Below are 18,684 nucleotides of genomic sequence, written 5' to 3' on the forward strand. Positions count from 1 at the left end.
ACAGAATTTTTCAGCAAGAAAGATAACTTAAGACAATGGTTAGCTCTTTAATGTCTCATGAAATTTTCTTGAGTAATCTAAACATAATTGTTAGGAACAAGTAAATTAAATAGATGAAGTATGATAAAAATTTATAAATGAACTTTCCAACAATAATTTTGCTTTATGGTTTGTCAAAAAATAATTTCCAAAATCTTTTTGGTAACTTGAAACCTTAAAGTTATACTGAGATAAACTGAAGAATTGATATTCATTGAATATCTAGATTATTTCCAAATAAGATAAAATACTAAAACATTAATTACTAAACATAGGTTTATCTACTTTTGGCTTTCTTTTACTGAAGAACTATAGATATTTGGCTCAATTAGTAAAAACGTTTTGTGTTCCAGTGAAACATTTACTATGAACAACATACTTCTAGAAATTATAAAATGTATTTACAAATTTGTCAGTACACAGAATGCTAGCGTAAGAGACAGTTTGCAATTGCTTACTTCTTAGTATACACCAGGAATGAAAGACTCTAAGTGTTTAGAATTCTAATCAAAATATGTAGTTAAAACTACTTATAAAGAATAAGAATGAAAGAAAACTGTGTATTAAAAGTAAATAAGGAAAGTTAATTCCACCCTGAAAAAACAAATACAACAAAATCTGAATGGATATAAAAAAGTTGTAAGTTTGTGGAAAACAAGTCCTGGGAAAGGAACATTATGCATGGTCAAGCTGGCTAAGACTGGAATGGATTTAAGTTTTTAAAAATTGAGTTTTAATATCAAAAAACACTGGTACAAAATTAGAATTTAGTTTTCTCTCTGTTAAAAGGACAAAGTTTTCTTGGCCTTTGGGTCTGCTTTTGGTAAGAGATTGTGAATGTTTCCTACCTTTTAAGTAATCTGCCTGGACAGCAAAGATTTTGTATCCTACCAAAATAATGTGCTTCCTGTTGTCTTTATCAGGTCTTTGATTACTTAAGAAAACCCAGTCTTCTCAATATTAAAAGAGAGAAACTTTGTTCACAGCTATGTAACCTTCTGTATTTGCCTTTAACATTTCCTTTTGTCATTTCTGTTAAATAGATATTGAAGTATTACTTCATGATAATCTGTAATACTATTTAGTCAAATGTTCAAACCATTTGATGTTTTCCCCAAATCAAATTCTAAATAGAGTCTTTTTGACCTCAAACTGACTTTGAGATTTTCTGGAGCGTTATTAGAAAATGTCAAAGGGTTTTTCTTTCACCTTGTAAAATGTTAAAATAATTAGGTTTATTGGATATTTTAAATTATATAGGTAGCATTATGAAATAAAAAGTAATGCTAAACCTTCTTAGGTTATATGTGTATGGATGCATACTATTAATATAAGCATTTTAAAATTGTATGAAATACCTAGAAATCTGGTATGTCCTTGTATAATATTATCAGTCATATTTCCAGTTATTATCTTAAAACGTTGTATATCATGGAAATAACAAAATTTCCCTGTAAATTCCATTATAATGAACTCTCATCAGATCTTTAACCATGGGCATTTGTAAATCTTTTGCCCTTTAAGGCAGTTATTATTTTACTTTGATGCTTTTCCTAAAATGAGATTCATGGAAAGGACCCTACCAAGTACACTTGACAACTGACTCTACTGCCAAATTACAAGGTGTTGAACCTTTGGTTCAACTGAAGAAGGCTCTGCCTGATGTCTGGTCCTGTGTAAATGCTGGAGATCTCAAAATCATATTGACTAGGAAGAGAAGAAACCAACATTGAGGAAGATGGCTTCCTCTGAGGATGTCAAATCAAAAACATTTCTTCTCATTCCTCCTTCCCTCTCTGACCATCCTTTTCCTACTTTGTACACCATGAAGGTCTTCATGATTCTTTTGTTCACCTTTTGCCTTGCTCTGGCCTGGAAAGATCATGCTGTTGTTCAGACACCTTAGGCCTTTGCAAAGGAGGGTAATCTAACCTCTAACCTCTTAATGACTATTGGATTTGCCACGATGCTGGTGATTTTATAGTTCTACTTGTCACAAAGTTCTCCCTGATTTCCAATGCCTCAGTTTCTCTGGAACAGACTCAGCCCGCTCTATCATGTCAGGCTCTCTAACTCTGGGGGACCATTTGCCTGTCTCTGGTTAATGACCCCAAACCCAGGGAACCTCGCATCCAGACTCTGTACAAGGAAAGGGACACAAGGTAAGGGTAATCAGAATAAAACCGCCTGTGCAGTCTACAGACCCTCAAATTTTACTGGCCTCTACGGCTTTCACCCTTCCATTTTTGAACCACAAAACAGGAACTCCTAGGAGGCATTTGTGATCCAAAATTTGCTTCTGCCAGCAGATCCCTACTCTGCTGCCTAGAAGTAAGTGCAAAGGAGGCTATGATGAGGAATCTCTCAAGTCTTGACAATATTGCAGAATCTGCTGCTAAAGCAATAGCTGCCCAACGAAAATCCTCAGAATCCCTGGCCAAAGCTGTTCTTGATAATAGGATAGCCCTTGATTAGCTTTTAGCTGAGCTAAGAAGCATTTGTGCTGTGGCCGACCCCACTTGCTGCACTTGGATGGGCACTTCTGGGCTATTGGCTAAAAGAAGTGACTCCTTCAGTGGGGTCTTTATTTGATGTACTTGATTCTGATTGGTTTGGGTCTGGGGGACCATAGCTCTGACGTGCATGATTCTGCTTATAATAACCATAGTAATCTCCCTGGCGCACTGTATTCTTCAAAAACTTTTAAATACACGTTCTCAGACACTAACGATCAAGCAAATTATCTCACTAAGACTAGAACATCAAAAACAGGATAAAAAGAATGACTTAAAGAATGTGAACCTGATCCTGTAACCTATGAATACTACAAAGAGATTTGGCAAAATGATATCATGGCATGTGAATACCATAGAGACTCAGCAAAAAAACTGAGAAAAATTCCAGAGTGGCAGCTGGGAGTAGCGCCAATGCCTTAAATTTTGATCACCTGTCTCAGTGAGGCTGGGAATCTGATCAAAAGGAAGAAATTGTTAAAAACCATAAAGCAGGCCCCAAATGGAGTTGCTCATGTTAAGCTTCACATCACCAATCCGAGGCTTAATTTAATCACAGTTTTGGCTCTCCCAAAAATGAGTCTTAACCCAGTCAAACCAGTCAATTAGGGAATCTGCCTGACAGACCCCTGCCCTCCACTGAAGGAAATTAACTGAGCAATAACCAACCTGCTGTTTTGCCATTATGACTTCCTTGTTCCCACTCCCTTCTGCCTAGAAAAGTCTTTCATTTTGTGCAGATCCTCGGAGCTCCTTTCTATCTGCTAGACTGGAGGCTGCCTGATTCACGAATTGTTGAATAAAGCCAATAAGATCTTTAAAATTTACTCCGTTGAATTTTTTTAACAAAGTTAATATTATTGTTCTTGATAACAATAATTAAAACAATTTTGTCCATAACTACCACTTGAGAGAATTTTTTCTGTCATTGGCATAAGGTTTTGCTGTCTTAATACATGTTTAATACATTCTATTTTGAACCCATTGTACACTTTGGAAAATAGCCCCCAAAGCAATATTCACATGGATCTCATCACTTAGCCATTTTGATTTTGCACCGCCATCATTTCTTTCTAAATAATGGAATATAAAATCAAGTTTTGCTGCAAATTAATTTTCCCGTGTTGATGAGATTCTTTCTGTTGTCCTTGGTCCTCTATTCCTTTACTTTGTACCTCCTTTAAGCACCTACCATAAGTCAAACAGGCAGAGGAACTTCACACAATAGAAAGAGAAAAACAATGCTGACTTATCCTTTATCCCATCCCATCCCTGCCAAATATATTTTCTACACCATTGGGGGAAATCTTTTAAAATGTTGAGTCAAGTCATATCTCTTCCTTGCTTCAAATTCTCCAAAGCCTTCCCACCACACTTATAATAAAATCCATATGCCCATCACAGTCCCCAAGGCCTTCCATGATGTGACCTTTGGCTGCCTCTAGACCCTCCACTCACACTGGCCTGCTTTAGTTCCATGAATGGATCAAGCTCTGCCCCCTGCAAGGTCTGTGCACTGCTCGTTGCTCTTTCTGGAACACTCCTGTATTCACTGTTATCTCTCTTTAGGTCTCAAATTAAATATCACCTCCTTAAAGACACTGTCCCTAACCTTCTAATCTAAATTAAATCTCATTCTATGAATTTTTCTCTCAGCTATTGCCACATTTGTTTCTTTTGTGATACTTATGATTTAAAGATACACACCCATATGTATTGTATTTGTTAGTTTCCTTATGATTTAGACTAGTTCAACCAGAGGCAATCTTGCTCCTACCCCCACCTGGGGGGTATTTGGCAAAGTCTGGAGACGTTTTTGGTTGTCACAACCAGGGAAGGGGGTTGCCACTGGCATCTAGTGGGTAGAGGCCAGGGATGTTGCTAAATATCCTAAAATTCTCAAGACAATTCTACCCCTCCCCACCCCTAACAAAGAATTATCTAGCACAAAATGTCAATAGCGCCAAAGTTGAGAAACCCTGTCTAATTCTATCATTATACTGAAAGCTTCATGAAGGCAGTTGCTTCTCTGGCTTATTCATCATTGTGGTCCCAGAACCTAGTGAATATCCTATTGGATGAATGTGTGAATAACATGAAAGAGAGGGAAAAAGTAGGCGAAATTCCTAACATCTAGAGTCTATCCAAATGCAGAGACCTCAGATTCCACCAGGAGTCCCATTCTGTTGGGATGGTTCCATTGAAACAAGCATTCTCAGCCGGGATTCTCCATTCTCCCCAATGCAGGCTACTTCTACCTGAGGCACCAAGCATTCCTCTGTTGGAATCTTTGTCGTGTACAAAGCCAGAGACTTGTGGCAGAAACAGACTTTCCCCACAGGTGAGGATCACAGGGCACAAATGGGTCCCAGCCGGCCGACTGCCCACTGGTGACTGGTGCAGAAGAGCACACCCACCTTCTATGCTGCAGTGTGTCACTGGAGGGGCCAGCTGTATCCCTGCTGTCTGGTCTCCATAGCTGAAAAGACTAATGGTCTCAGACCCGTGGCCAGAACGCTTGGCAAGCAGTCGGCTATGAAACCAACCATGGATCCAGAGGGCACTGAAATGAAGGCTTCACGGTCATTTCCCGTTTTATAACATCCAAGGGTCGCAGTGATGATTATATTTGGCATTTATGGAGAAGTCACATCACCATTAAATAAAGAATTCCTCTTTTACCTATTGTACTGGACATTTGGCAGCAACAAAGATGATCGGACAGAGATTCAGAACTATGTAACATACATCAAATAATGTTGAATATGCAGCTACTCCCTGAGGGTCAATAGTTTTCTCCCAAACTTGTATGTCTATGAATTCAGAAATGTGACATGTGCTTAACCATTCTTGATAAAGTGTTGCACTTTCCTCCTATAAAGAGATTACTTGGCTTTGCTGATGTCAAATGTTCCTAGTGGAAACAGAGGTCAGCTTACCAAAGCAGACAGGCAGGATGAGGGCACCTTCTAATGAATCGTAAGCCAAACTCGCCTTCCAGCTTCAAGTGATTTCTAAAGCCTTCAGCGAAATGAGAGAGGGTGAGTTTTGTGATAGTTGCAGTCCCTTTCCTCTCATTATCTTTCCTGTGTCTGATCAGAAGCACGCACATCTGTCAGCGCTGTCAGTGTGGTGGGTGAGCTCCACAGAGAGGCAGGTCACCCCTGAAACCCTGATTTGACAATGAACAGTCTTTTGTAAATTTGTACAACATTGACCATGTGCGAAAAATATTAAGGCAGCTCAGCGGATCCTATTGTCACACTTCTTTGTGTCTGATCAAACATCTCAGGGAAGATGCCTTAGCTTCACAGAGCAGGTGGAAGGTCTTATTCTCCCGTCCTTTAATCTGTGTTCTTAAAGGGGCTCGTTTTCATGAGTCTCCCCTGACCCTCAAATTATTTAACCTTGAGCTTGGAAATCATCCTTGTCATCTGAAATTTTGAAGCCAAAACTATGCAGAGATTCAAGCTTATGTATGACTGACTGTGCACCTCAGGCTAAATTTTCGGCTTCGGACTATACTAACAGTATAACTTTCTTTAAATACCACCTCATTTCTAACTCTGAAGAGAGCCTAATGATTAATTCAAATTAAACTACTCCAAAACCAAAGTGGTATGTGTTATAAAACACGAAAGTGAGCTGGCTGAAAATTTTTAATTTTCTCTACTTATTAGCTGTCTGTTCTGGGAATAAATTGAAGGTGCTAATTTCCTGGGTTTCAAATCTATTTTAAAATGCACTAGGCTGAGAGGGGAAAAAAAAAAAAGAAATGTAGAATAATTTTCACATCTTTGAGACATAATTAAGGAACTTGGTTATCTTTTCAGAATTGTACTAGCTTTTGAGATACAATTTTAGAGTTCAGGTGGCAAGCTTTGGTTACCTGGTCCATATGATACTTAGTATAATAAAGCAATGCTTAAGGCTCTGTGTGAACTTGTTATGGACTGAATTGTGTCCCCCTCCAAATTCACATGTTGAAACTCTACCCCTCAGTGTGACTATATTTGGAGAGAGGGCCTTCAAGGAAGTAATTAAGGTTAAATAAAGTCTTAAGGGTGGACCCTAATCAAATAGGACTGGTGTCTTTATAAGAAAAGGAAGAGATGCCAGACAGCTCTCTCTCTCCATGTGCACACAGACGAAAGGCTACATAAGGACACAGCAAGAAGATGGTATCTGCAAGCCAGGAAGAGAGATCTTACCAGAAACCATCCCTGTCGGCACCTTGATCTTAGAATTCCAACCTCCAGAACTGTGAGAAAATAAATATCTGCTAAGTCACCTAGTCTATGGTATTTTGTTATGGCAGCCCAAGCTTATATACAAGTCTACCTAGCTCTCTGCTTTGGTCATATAGTACTGTGTATTTCAGTAAAATCTCACTTCAAGATCAGTTTCTTAGACAATTTCATCGATCTGGTAAACCTGATGTTAAATAATAAAAACAGCTATCCCAAAGCTCATGAATTTTAAGCTGTGATAATCAAGTTACTTCCTTCCTTAGTAGAGTCTTTATATAAATAATATTATCTACTAGCGTACTAGAATCACCCTGCCGTTTTTTTTATTGCAACTTTGAGGGATAGGGTAGATAGAGTTGTGGAATATTTATCCTTATGCCTACTCTGAACACGTTAGCAGTAGGGGGTGAACAAAACAAAAGAGCACCATTACCTAAAGGCCGGTAGTCTAAGGCGTCAGTGGTCACACACAACTAGGCAGTCGCTGTGTAGTCTGACTATGCCTCTGCATGTTCCTGGAGGTGAGCGTGCTTGGGTTCAAATACCAACATGGCAGCTGGGACTCGGGTCAAATTCTGGGAGCAAACTAGGATTGCTGTCACTTCTGATCCTTCCACTGCCCAAAATGCCCCTCAACCAACTCTCACTCACACTTGGCGATGAATCTCAAATGCCTCCTCCTCCAAGAAGGCCTCTCTGACTCCCCAAGCCTGAGTTAGACACAGAATTATTGACTTGGAAGTGCCCTTGGAGATTTCTGGTCCAAATCACATTATTTTAAAATGAAGAAACTAAGGCAAGTGGGGTTGTTGGTAATGCAGAATAGGACCAGGACTTCTAGACCAACACTTTCTTTACCTCAACACGTTGAAATATTGATATCCAAAATAATTTTTAATAGGTAACTGAAAGAAGGAAGGGGACCAGTCTGTAATGAGTGCTAAATGCCAGGCACTAAAGAGGCAGAGGTGAAGGAGAAATGTTCCAGATCTTTCTGAAGTCATGGCCTGGACACACTGTGCAATATACTGGAGGCTATTAGAGCACTGAAAATGCTGGTGCAGTCTCCAGGCTGGAAATACAGTAGGCCCTCAGGAAATGTGTGTTGAATAAACTAGCTAATATCTATAATATACGCCACCTATTTTAAGAGGAAGAAACATGACCCTAAATATCTTGATATTTCAGGGAAAAATTGCCTGCATTTTAATGAAAACCTTGGGAGCTCTGCTTTGGGGTTCAAAAGTAAAATGGTAGATAGCTTTGCATGCGGGAAGGACATGCATTTGGAGTGGTCAGAGAACGAAGTGTTATGAGCTGAACTGTGTCCCCTAAAATTCGTATGTTGAAGTCCTAACACTTAGTACCTCAGAATGTGACTGTATCTGGAGATAAGGTCTTTAAAGAGGTACTTAAGTTAAAATGAGGTCATTAGGGTGAGCTTTCATCCAATACAATGACTAGTGTCCTTATAAGAAGAGAACATTTGGAGATAGACATGTGCACACGCAGAGGGAAGACCCCATGAAGACAGAGGGAGAAGACAGCCATCTGTAAGCCAGGAAGGGAGGCCTCAGAGGAAACCAACCCAGCACCGTGATCTTCAACTTGCAGCCCCCAGAACTATCAGAAAATAAAATTCTGTTGTTTCTGCTCCCAAGGCTGTGGTACTTTGTTATGGCAACCCTAGAAAACTCATCCTGTAGGGAACACAGACTTTGAGATATAAATTTAAGCATTTTCCAGCAAGCTACAGCAACAAGCTTGCAACTCTGACTAACGGTGATTTTGTGGTTTAACACTATGCAAATATCTGTCACGCTGACCTTTCTATACCTACAAAGGAAAATTTCATTTTGTCCTTATGAATATGAGATGCTACTCTTCCAATAGAGAATAATTATTTCCTAAGATATCTAACTTTAATAAGCTAACAAGAACATTTGAAACAGAGGACATGATCTCTGTTCTACAAGCCCAGAAAGCTGGAGTGTTAATTTGTACTTCAGGTAACATTTTTGAGACTAATTTGCCACCTAAGGCATGTGCTTGATTTCAAACATATGCTGATCAATAAGAGAAAGAAGAAAAAGGACTAGGTTTCTTCTTGGTTTTGTATTTATAAACTCTAAGTGATAAAAATAACACTGAGTGTGCTTCATAACTTTTCCAATCTCTTTCTGCATTTTTTTTGATTTGAACCACCATATTCTGACTTGGAAGCACGAATTTCTAATTTATAGACGAGGAGACAGAGGGGTCCAAGACTTACTCAAAGCTGAACAGCCTGATAATAGTCGAGGTGGGTATGCAGTCCAATGATCCTTCTCCCCTCCCTGACTACCGACCCATTCAAGCCAGTCAAATGAAGGCAACGTAGTCATTATTTCAGAGTTTCTAGAAAGTGAAAAATGAAAGGAGGTGCTTGCGTAGGCTTTTGGAGCAGGGCTACTGTAAGACCATGGTAATGTTAGGTCCTGACAGGACAGAGCATTTGGTCCTTCTAATGGGTTGAATTGTGTCTTCCCCCTCAAAATGCATGTGTTCAAACACCACTCCCGCAAATGTGACCTTATTTAGAAATAGGGTCATTGCAGATGTAATTGGTTAAGTTGAGGTCACACTGGAGCAGGGTAGGCCTCTAATCCAATGTAACCACTGCCCTTATAAGAAGGGGTAATTTGGACACAGGCCTGCATACAAAGGGAATACCACGTGAAGATGGAAGCAGTGGTTGGAGTATTGCTACTGTGAGGAATGTCAAAGATTGTCAGCAAACCACCAGAAGCTAGGGGAGAGGCCTGGAACAGGTTCTTCCTCACAGCCCTCAGAAGGAACCAACCCTGATAACACCTGGATTTCAGAATTCCAGCCTCTAGAACTGTGAGGCAATACATTTCTGTTGTTTAAGCTACCCCGTCTGTGATCCTCTGTCACAGTAGCCCTAGCAAGCTAATACAGTCCTCTGACCAAGGCTGCCCCTATGATGATTTTAGAGCTGACAGAGGACCTGCCAGCATCTGGCCCAGTAACTCCAGTTACCATCTGGACATTTCATTCCAGAGGATCCATTTTATTGGCTTACCCCGTAGAACTGATATTTCCTACCAAGTAGAATGGCGAGTTTCTACCAAGTACCACTGAGTGAGCCACACTGTCAAAATAAGGCCCTGGGAGGAAGGGACCAGGGCTCAGATTGGAGGAGCCTCCCACTAGGGGTTGCTGCCTAGAGAAACCATCCCCTGATACCTTTACCTTTTACCTCTTGCTGTCTGGCCTCTGTACCTACTACCGTCCTAAAACAGCTCCCCTTCACCCTAGAAAATAGTTCAATGATGCCTCACAACATGCTCCCCATGTTCTTGGACCCATCTTTTCCTCAGCTGTAAGGACAATGTGTAACCTGCGTACCTTCTTCCTTCTTGGGCCACTTCTTGTTCTCTTTTGATTCTGTGTCTTTGCCCCCACTCCTTTTCTCTACTTTCTATTGCTGATATGGTCAGCAAAATGCCCCGATGTAAAGGCCATTCTCCAGCTTCAGCCTGTCTTTGGAAGTCCTAGCATCTGAACTGTCTATGGCACATTTCCACTTATGTCCCATCTTCACTTCAAGCCAAACTGATAAAGGCAACCCGGATGGAAGTCAGAGCAAAAGCCAGCAGAGGACATCTTCCTGTTCTTAGTTCTTTACCCCGTGAGTTGTGTAACCCTTAGCTGGTCATTTCTGAGCCTCAGTTCCCCTTCTATAAAAGAAGTAAATGATTTATAAGGGCTTGTTCAGCTGCAAAATTCAGCGATTTTTAAAAAAATTCTAGCCCCTCTACTAGTTGTCCTACTTTTTGCTAGAATTTCCTCATTTTCTCTTGCTCTCCAGACTTAGAACTTTGGTTTTCTTCTCATTCCTGCTTTCTCCAGCAAATCTTGTTTATTATTTCTTTGAAAGCCTCCTCACATGCATTTGACTCAACATTCCAAAGGCACCATCTCAGAGCAGAGCCTCATCACAATATGACGGCTCCTAGAGGTTTCTAAAGAGTTTCTCTGTCCTGGACTTGTTCCCATTGTCCACTGTATGCATTGATACATATAAATTGGCTTTCCAAAAGCTTTGCTTTCCTTTCCTGCTCAAATCTCTCTAAGGTTGCCAGCCAGGTGAAGTTCAAACTTGGAAAAGACAAAGTGGAACAGCCAGAAGAGTTTCACTAGCCTCATCCACACCAAGATTTCTAAGATACGTTAATGTTTGCTGAGCCCCTGCAACTATTCAGACACTGACTTAGGTAGTTCCATACATTATCTCATTAAGCCCTTGTAACAACTCCAACCGGAGATTATATCACAGTTAGTACAGGTAATTATATTAATAGCTAAATTTGTAGAGCCCATAAACTGCTCTAGCACTTTCCATACATTAAAGTTTTGTAGTGTCTGGGAAACATTATGTACACTGAACTTAATGTACAGGTTTTGTTAGAAAGGGTTATTAGAAATTCCTACATTATCAGCTACTAGAGTGCTCACACCCAAGTGTAATTGCTTTATTTATTCCAAAGACAACGTAAATGATCTGTAGTTTCGCAGTTTGAATGTATTAAGTAGGTATAATTATGATTTCCTCTGTAGAGTCCTACTTCAGATCCTTAATCCCTGATGTCCACGTGGTTTGCCTCACGCTAAGATGGCTTCTTCTCAGAGAGGCCTTCCTCATCCCATATACGAAATAGCTACAACCCCACTCTGATCCCTCAACCCTCTTCATAATGCTATTATGAAGAAAATTCTTTTTCTTCATAGCACTCGTCATCTGCTCACTTTCTACATCTTTGTTGAACGTAACCTCTCAGACTATAGACTTTGTTTGGCTCATTGTTATATCTAATTCTTACAACAACTTTATCAGATAGACATTATTACCTCTATATTATAAAGGGCTGAAGCTCAAAGGGCTTTAGTGACTTGTGTCAAGATTCTAATTCCGATCTGATATTGCCAGTGGATGCTCCTTCCATGGTCCCATAAGACAGTTTGACAAAGTCAACCTCCTCTGCTCCCCAGAACTCTAGCCAAACCAGGTTCTTGATTGAAGCTGAACCTTCCTACCTAGGAAATTTTGTACATTGCTCTTCCAGGTAATTTGGCTTTCACTTGTTTTCTCTATAGAATCATCTCCTGCCCATCAGGTAGGGCCCTCTTGCCTTCCTCTGGACTTGCAGATCATGTAGCTTCTTCTGTCATACATGCTGTACGCTTCCTGTTGAATAGTTTCACTCACGCACATCTGATCAAGCTGGTAAGATTATAATGCCTTGAGGGCTGAGCCCCTATATCATGCTTGTTTCCCCTCCTGAGCATGCCCTGGGTGTAGGAGATGCTTCAAGACAGATGGTCGGCTTGCTCTGTCGTTAGCAAGAGAACAGGTGGAGCTCATCAGCCAAACTCACTGGAACAAAAGTCAAACTTCATTCTTTCAGTATGCGCATTTGGTGAACATGAATTTGGTATCATTCAGCATGAATGAGTTTTGATTCCATTCCACCTTGTCCCAGCTTTACAAAAACTGTGCTGAAAGGATTCCAAGACAGCACTTTAGTAATTGTAGTATTTTATTTGTAGCAGCAGAAAGTAAGGTATCTGAAGGAGGGCTCATTCTCCTAAAGCTTCAATGAAAATAGAAGATTGATAAACGAAATCACTTTTCAGAGCAAATGGTCCCGGTCCCTCTTGGATTCTTCATACTTGTCTCTTTCAGTTCCTCAATAGTCACATGCCATCCTCCACACCAGGGCCTTGAGCAAGTCATTACCTCTTCTTCTAGTGTCATGACTTTTTAAGGTGTCAGCTTGGCTAGGCTGACCTGCATTTCCCAGATTTGCCCTCCCTGGATGTTTCCAGTGAAGGTAAGGTAGGTCACAAGAGAGCTTCTTGCATGAGATCTGGGGGACAGAAGTGAAGCACTGCTATTTCTTAGTTCTTGTCTCCTGAGGCTGCAACTGCCCCACTTTCTCCTGGATCCTCCTTCAGCTTCTTTGACTCACGGGCAGATGTGTGGGTATGTGTTTAGCTCCATGACACACCATCAAGGTCAGAGGCAGCAAACATTGACCCAGGTTTCAGTCAGCCCTAATAGGTTCCAGCTTGTCTTTGTTCACCCCAATTTTAAATCCTTCTTCCCTTCTCAACTGCCTGCCCTGTGGGCTTCAAGTTCCAGCACCAAATGCCGGGATAACAGTCTTACAGACACTGCTTTGCCAACCCCCACAACCGCCTAGTGGCTCTGCCTCTCTTACTGAACCCTGGCTATGTCTTCTTTCAGATTTCAGCTCCATCCTTGCTTGAAACTAGATCAACTTCGCCCTATTCTATGCCCCTTAGCACGGCTTCCCTCTGCATAGCACTTATCATCGTTGCAATATCCCACTTATTTGTGGGATTACATAAAGAATAGCTACCTTCTCTACCTGACCACAGTTCTTGAAAACAAGGGCCATGTCTATTTCACTTATTGTTGTACCCCTCACTCACTGTATCCATTCAATTGATATTTGTGGAATGTATGAGCATGCAGCAGATTTGTTCAAAGATGGTCTGCTTCATTTTGAAAGAAAGGGCAACATGGCATAGCCAGGACAATATAGGAAAGGAAGTTTCATGGCTAGATTTTGCTCATCTTTTTATCTCACATGCCTACCACAGCACAGATGGTTAATAAGTATGTTTGTTGAATGACTGAACAACCTGACACCCTAAAATCCATCCCTGAGCTATTTATGAAGCTCTGCTCTACAGTCTTCAGGAAAAGAATGGCCCTGGCTTGGTGATTTAGGGTGAACCATTGTACTTCTCCAAGCCTTAGTTCTCTCATCTGAAAAATGGAAGACACAATGCCTTCTTTCCAGGAAAGAGAACATTAAGAGAGATAACGGATGTAGAGATACACTTAAAAAGTGTGATGAAGAAAGAGCTGTTCTTCCAGGATTTCCCCAGCTTCATAAGCAGAATTTAACAAGCCCTTCCTATTTTATTTCAATCAATCTACCACGTTCTTGCTTCTCTTGGGGAAAAGCCCACCAGGCTTTCAATGATGTCAAAGCATAGCTGGGCTGCCATGGTTATGCCTGTGTCAGCTTTTCCATTATAAACTTCTATTTTCAGGAGCTCAGTGTGTTAGCGCAGACTCTGTGGTTTCATCATTTTCTGTAATTGCTGTGAGCTACCACCTCCCTCCATGTGAAATTTCACATATTTTCCCGGTCTGAACAGCAACAAAAAACCATGTTTCATTGATCAGCGCTGTTGTATTTGATTTGAGAATGCATTTTAAAAATAAATTATAAAGAGAGTCCTGTAACGGGATATAGGTAAGAAAGACATGTTTAGGATATACAAGCACTACAGCTTCCCCTCGCCCTCAGCTGACAGGATTAATACAACACACATTTTACAGGTGCATTCCGGAGGATGCTAATTTCATCTATATTTCTTTTGGCAGAGTCCAAGCTCGTGTTTAATTAACTAAATGACTTGAGCCATCCAATTCTTGTTGCTACTAATGTATCACAATTAGAGTAAACGGTAGCCATGGAAACCATTGGCTCCGTCATAATTCCTAAAACAAGGATGGCTTTACTTTTGAGCCCATTAAATTCACGACTCTCCACAGCATACATTTATGGTTATTGCTAAATGGGGATTTGGTCACTTTGGAATGTAACGTGTCACTCCTCATTTCAAATGAATGTCATTATAAGGAGTCTGTCATTTCACTTACGTTTGCCAAGTTCCAATCATTCCCAGATCCCTCATATTTATGTTCAATTAGGGAGATATTACAGCCCATAAAAATAGATATGAATTCACCATGGGGGTGGGAAAATGCATCCCTCTTTTCCACGGTATAAAGAGAAGATAAAAATCTGTGTTGGGTTAGAACTGTGACAATCTTGAAATTAATTATTCACCTCCTCGTTTAAGATGGGTTGTTCTCCCCACTCTCTTGAGGCATGAATATTAGTTTTGGTAATTTTATGACAAGGTCTGCTCCACCACTGGAAAGAAAACAGAGGTACGCTATTGAAATTCTGCATAAGGCTGCTGTAACATAACAGGCAAGGAGATGGAATCCGCTTTTCTCAAATAAGAGTTGCTAAATGGTAGTTTACAATTTGGGTCATTTTAAAGCAATTTCTGTACTCTATAACCGATATAAAAATGAAGAGAAAAGTAACACGCTGCATTTTTCCACCAGCATATAAAAGTCATTTCAGAAATAAAGCCACATATGTATATTTATGTGTGCCACATATATAATGTTGGTGATGGGCCCAATACAGGCACACAGCCTGGTATGCTGTGAATATAAACCGAGAGTACTGCCATTCTACTCATTTCCTGCAGCTCTGTTTCTGAAAATAAACCATGGTTTTAAGTTATAATGGTTTGTCGAGACAGTCACTTAATACTTTACCTAAAATCCTAAAACATAACCTTCTTTCCCCAAAAGGCATTGTATTCAACTGACCAAATAGAGTTGCCAGATGAAATAGAGGGCACCTAGTTAAATTTACATTCCAGATAAATGACAGATGCATTTTTAATATGAGTACATCCAAAATAATGCATATTTTATGCTAAAAATGATTCATAGTTGATCTAATATTCAAATTTAACTAGGTTTCCTGTATTTTTACTTGCTAAATCTGGCACTCTAGAAGCAAAATTTTTGTAGAGATATTTTTTTTTCAGTCCTGAAACACTATTAATGAGAGTTAAAGTTCTCTCTCCTTTTCCACTTCTTTATACTGGTGGTGAATTCTCAGCTCCCCCTGGAAGCCAGGCATGGAATGGCGATGGGCAATGAGGCTTGGATGAAGAAAGTCTGAGAAGTAGTGGGGTCTTTGTGGCCTGTATTCAGTTGGCTGCCATTTCTAAAAGAAGGCAAAGGCAGAATTTTAAGAAAAATGGCGCAGGACTGCTGAAACATTTTGCCAACATCTGTCTCACTCATCGTGGACAACCAAGGCTAGATCTGATGAACGCCGAGGAAGGTGAACTTAGAATATAAGGCGTAAAATGCCGAGAGACTACAAAACGCCAGGCGTTGGCAAGCATTAGTCTAGGACTCCAGGCCATTTGTTCTGAGGAAGTACTTTCAGGTAAGAAATTGTGTTATTTAAATCTGCTTCGAATAACTGCTCTATACACCGAATCGGCCATAAGTAGGCACATGTTCCATAGACAGAGTTGCCTCCCGGATAAGAAATCCATGGATGACTTCCATGTTTTAGCGCTCTTGCTCAGAAGACATGGACAACACAGCAGTTGACAATGATCCTTGCAGGACGGACCCTTTTACAGCAGCTTTTGAAGTCACCTCTAAAACTTTCAACCTGTTCCAAAAATAATCTATCTCCCCTGAGTCAGACTGTTTAGTGCATAGGCCCTTGATATCTTGCTTTTGATCTTTACTCAACCTCCTGAGACCAGGAAAATCTTTCTATGCAAAAGCTGACAATTTTCTGAAATCCACCCATTTACGCCTTCTTCGAACGTGCCCACAAGCTGACTCAGAACCATTGCATGTCCAATTTAGACTTTTATTGACACCTGACATTTGAGTAATGTCCCAATTCCTCAATTTCATCTATTAGGGCCAATTTAGTCTTCACATTATGTTGATAACCTAAATTGTTAGCAGGGGCTGTGTCACCACTAGAGAGGAGAAACTTGTCTTCAGATTACATTTAATTACCTTCATTAAGGACGACAGCATTCCGTGACACATATTTGCAAAGTGGGCAGACTAAAATAAGCGTGTCTCATTTCCTGTACATCTGGGCTTCCTTCTGCCTCTGTCCTGTCTGTGTCTATCATTGTGCTCTCTAGCATTATGATCAAAAGAAAAATATATGACCACTTTATTGTTCCTTTTTTTTGATCCCTGGACCTCTAACGATAAAGCAATATCCAATACAGATTTGCATTCTCCTCAAGGACCATAAGTGGTAATTTTGCTTGCAGATCAGTGCCCATGGTCAAGAGAATTGGACCTTAAAATGGCTTTTCTGCGTTATTATCAGGAAGTGGCTGTTGACATGTCCAGCCCACTGTAATTGGCACCTTTCAAGGTATGCTCTCCTCAATGAGGGAGTGGAGTGAGCGTTCCCTGACAGCTCCTGGAAAGAGATGTAGCCTTGCGTTGGCTAGTCATGCAGGAGACTCCGGGTTACAGTCAAAACAGACTTTTTAAAAGAATGTTCTTCCAGACTCAATGCAATAGAATCTGCTCTTACTCTATTTGTGATATATATTTGGGTTCTTTAAAGTCACAGTTGGCAACAGAAAATAAACTACTTGGACCTACATTAATTAAAGGGAAAAAAAATTGCTCCTCTCTCCAATCTTTTCTCTGACCACTTTGAAAGTGGTCACATTTCGTAAATGTTCCTTTCGCCATGTAAGTACACAGCTTTGATTCATATAGGTATTTTTGGCTGGCTAGACCCAGTATTTTTCTTTTAACAAATAGTTAAATTGGACTTAATATATGCCATACAAGTTCCAAAGGTGAAAGCGTTTCCTAAATATCAAGTCATTTAATGATCACGCAAACCTCCTATGTAGATACTATTATTTCTCCATTTTACAAGTGAAGAAAGTGAGGCTGGAAAGGTTAAGTGATTTACTCAAAATTACCCCCAGCTCCTTCATGCAGAGATGAGCTTTGATTCTTGGCTCTAAATAAAATGAAAGACAGAATGAAAGTAATAATTATATGGGCCAGCAGTTGTTACGCAGTTGCTGTCTGCTTGCCACTGAGCTAATAAGCATTATCTCTTCTTCATTTCAACAATTGTGTGCTGTAGATATTCTCACCCCTCCGTCCCACTTTGCATATGAGGACGCCAAAGCACAAGAGGGATTAAAAGATCTTGCGTGGGTCTAAAGATTCACGCAGGCACGACAGTCCAGGACTAGCGCTCTTAATACAACATTTGGACCCTGCCTCCCCACCTCTGCCCCACTGTCCGGAGCTGTTGATTACTGAATTGAAATGGTTTTGCTTTACGTAAAAAGAAATCCTTATTCTTTAATAAAGAGTCAACAGTTGGAGTTTGTTGCAGAGACTCCCCGAGACTCGTCCCTATCGCGGGGAAGATGCCGAGTGTTTTGCTGCTTTTGCTGTCACTTTGTTCATAAGACTTTATCAACCTTTTCCACTCTGTCACGGCATTATTTTCTATTCCATTTATTTCCTCCCCTTGATTTATGTTGTTTTCCTTACTTGCAGGAATTCTTTATATTATTTTGTTTCTTTTGTTTGCTAACAATATTTTTGTCCTTTCTGTCAATCTTTTGCTTTAGCGTTTTGGGGTTGTTGTTTTTCTTAGAAAGTTTTTCTCGTTCCAATATTTTTCAAACATATATTTTATTTACAGATTTTTTCTTTTTATTTTAGTTGTTTTATCCAGCTACAGTTTCCTTTTTATGCAAAACATGAAGTATGGGTTGCAATATATTTTCTTTCTTTAATGGATGGCCAGCTCACCTCACGTTATGCACTGAGCAGAACATCTTAACTTCCTGATTTGCAATGACACTTTTACTATAAACCAAATTTCCCCATTTTATAAGCCTTTTTCTGTACTCTATTACGTTCCATTGAGCTATTTATCCAAACTTACAACAATACCACAGCATTTTAATTATGTTAGCTTGCATATATATCTTCCCAGGTGATATGGTAAGTCACAAAAACTACTTCTCTAGACTTGTTTTCATTATTTATTTTTTCTCCCAGATTACCTTTAGATTCAGTTTATCTAGTTCCATTGTAACTCATCAGAATTACATTGAATCTATATATTAATTCGGAACTGATAATC

General features: G+C 39.9%; 1 protein-coding gene across 1 annotated transcript in view; it reads right to left on the reverse strand.

The window, feature by feature from the left end:
- Window positions 1–18,684, reverse strand: part of GRM7 (glutamate metabotropic receptor 7) — a 770,519-nt gene that overhangs the window by 62,532 nt on the left and 689,303 nt on the right. The gene's annotated exons all lie outside the window — the stretch shown is intronic.

Source organism: Equus quagga, chromosome 1 (assembly GCF_021613505.1).
Source record: "Equus quagga isolate Etosha38 chromosome 1, UCLA_HA_Equagga_1.0, whole genome shotgun sequence".
Classification (NCBI taxonomy): Eukaryota; Metazoa; Chordata; class Mammalia; order Perissodactyla; family Equidae; genus Equus; species Equus quagga.